Source organism: Chrysochloris asiatica, unplaced genomic scaffold (genome assembly GCF_000296735.1).
Source record: "Chrysochloris asiatica unplaced genomic scaffold, ChrAsi1.0 scaffold00122, whole genome shotgun sequence".
Taxonomy (NCBI): Eukaryota; Metazoa; Chordata; class Mammalia; order Afrosoricida; family Chrysochloridae; genus Chrysochloris; species Chrysochloris asiatica.
In genome coordinates this window covers 4,412,057-4,414,882 of record NW_006408640.1, presented here as the reverse complement: position 1 = coordinate 4,414,882, position 2,826 = coordinate 4,412,057, and positions in this window count along the sequence as shown.

Sequence of the window (2,826 nt, the reverse complement as noted above, 5' to 3'; positions counted from 1 at the left end):
TTATTTTTCAGGAATGGAGAACAGCTGGCCCCATTGATGAGTGCTCCCTAAACTTTGCCCAGTAGCCATAAAGGACCTCCCGGATGCTGAGCAACAGACAATAACTTTAATCAGTTTACAATGTCCTGTGGTGCTCACCCAGGTAGGCAATATCTTTAATCAGTTCCCTAGCCCAGAGGACACCATCTTTTATGCTGTTGCCATCTCTGCCTCCCATTCCACCTATCCGAACACTCACTTTGCCTTTCCTCCTAAAAACACAATAAAAGCCCCCCAAACCTGGCCCTCACTACTAGGGCCAGCACTACTGTCTGGTTTTAGGACCCTTTACTCCCTTGGAAAGTGATTACAACTCTTTATGTTGAACTTTCATACCCGTGAATTCTTTCACACCCTGTGACTCCAGGCTAATGTAACACTTAACTTTATATAGAAAGGAAAGAAACACCAGATAAACAAAGCAATACTAAAAAAGTAGAACAAAGGAGGAGTCCTCTCACTTCCTGATCTCAAAACCTACTACACAGCAACAGTAGTCAAAACAGTTACTGTTACTGATATAGCAAAAGACAAATAGATCAATGTAACAGAATTGAGAATCCACCCACCTATGGTCAGTTGATCTTTGACAAAGGGCCAAAATACATTAACTGGGGAAGAGACAATACCTTCAACAAATGGCACTGGCAAAACTGGAAATCCAGTTCCAGAAGAATGAAACAGGACCCATATATGATTAATCAAAGAACTAAATGTAAAACCTAGAACTATAAAGATCATCAGTTAAAACATAGGGACAAATTTAGAGGCTCTGTTACATGGCATAAGTACACTATCAAACGTAACTGAAAACATACACAAACAGCAGAAGACAGAATAAATAACTAGTACTGCCTAAAAATTAGACACTTTTGATGCAAAAATAGCATCAAAAGATTTCACCAAAAGAGAGAACAAAAAAGATGGCGGATCAGGTGGAAGTGCAGTAAGGAGCTCCATTAGCAACAACACAGAATACAGGACCAAGCAGGCTCAGGGGATGGTCCCAGAACTCTGAACCACATATACAGGAATAATTAGAAGGTTTGAAGGCTTACAGTTGGGGGAATTTGTAGCGGAACCAAGAAATCCATTGCTTTGTAATTCAAGAGGCTCATCTGCTCCAGGAACCACCATCTTGGTGCGACCAAGCAGGGGAAGGATCAGAGCAGCCATGGACGCCTGACAGAACCACAGAAATAAAGGTGTAGACATTTTTTTCTTTGGGTATCAGTTCATTGGTCCCTTGCTGTCTGCGTACCTCCATTCTGATGACTATAGTGGTACCTGAGCTAGTGGACACCCCAGCCCCACCCTCAGAGGGTTCTATTATGCATGCACACAGATCATCTTGAAATTTAAAGAGACAGTTTCCACGTAAAACCAATGGCCACAGCCGGCATTGAGCTGTTTATAACTAGAAAAAAAGGCCTGAAGGGGGATGGTGGAGTGGGACAGGCAGACAAAAAAGAAAATAGGCTGAAAATTAAATTCTAAGTTATGTCAAAACAACCAACAGTGACATCTTGAAATTTCTCAAGAAGAAGAGTAAAAAGGGAAGCCTTGATTGCCACATCTACCTGAAGGCAATCAGAAAGCATGAAAAATACCAAAATACACACCCATCTAAGTATTAAGGCCACAGATAACCCCTGAATATGCACCAAAAACAAAAGCAGATGATCATATCTGCACATGTCCAGAAATGAGATAAAGTGACTGAGGCAAATGAGCTGGAAGTAGACCTACAATCCATACTGGAAGATGGACAGGCTTTGGAAATGTTTGAGAAGGAATTCAGAAAAATTATTATAAAATGTATCAAAACACTATACAATGCAGTTGAGAAAAATAAGCACTACAGGAACAATCAAATAAGATAGATAGAGCATTGGAAATAATTCAAAACCTACAGAAAGAGGTCCAAATGATTAATAATAGAATATCAGAAATGGACAATACACTGAAAGGGTAAAGGAGTAGAATTGAAGAGATAGAAGCCAGAACTAGTGAGCTAGAAGATAAATCTTTCAACACTACTAAGATAGAAGAGCAACAACAAAAAAAAGATTTTAAAAAAATCTGAAGAAGGCCTAAGATTCATGCTGGACAACATGAAGAGGAATAACTTAAGAATTATTGGCATTCCAGAACAGAAACAATCAAACAAGTCCACAGAGGAGATAGTTGAAGAGATCCTGGAAGAAAACTTTCCTAACATCATGAAAAGTGAAAAGATCAGCATTCAAGAAGCTCAACGAACTCCAGGATGGATAGACCCTAAAAGACAATCACCAAGACATATAATAATCAAGCTTTCAAAAATCAAAGATAAGGACAGGATCTTGAAAGCAGCTAGGGAAAAGAGAAATAAAACATTCAAAGTCAAGCAAATCAAATTAAGCTCGGATTTCTCAATAGAAACCATGCAGGCAAGAAGGCAATGGGGAGACATATATAACAGTCTTAAAGAAAAAACTTCCACCCAAGAATCCTCTACCCAGCAAAGCTGTCAATCAAATACGATGGTGTAATCAAAACATTCCAGAATAAATAGAAGTTAAGGATTTTGCCAAAGTCAACCCTGCTATGAAAAACATCCTAAAGGAAGTTCTGTGGACTGAGAACCAACAAAAACAGACAACAACTACAGAATGACATATGTGGCAGCATCACCCTGAACTCAATCGAAAATTGGAAGAGTCAAGAACAGAATAAAATGATAAGAACAGAGGATCTGGGAGGTCAGTCTATGATCAAAACAATTACAATGTGAAAGAAGGTAAA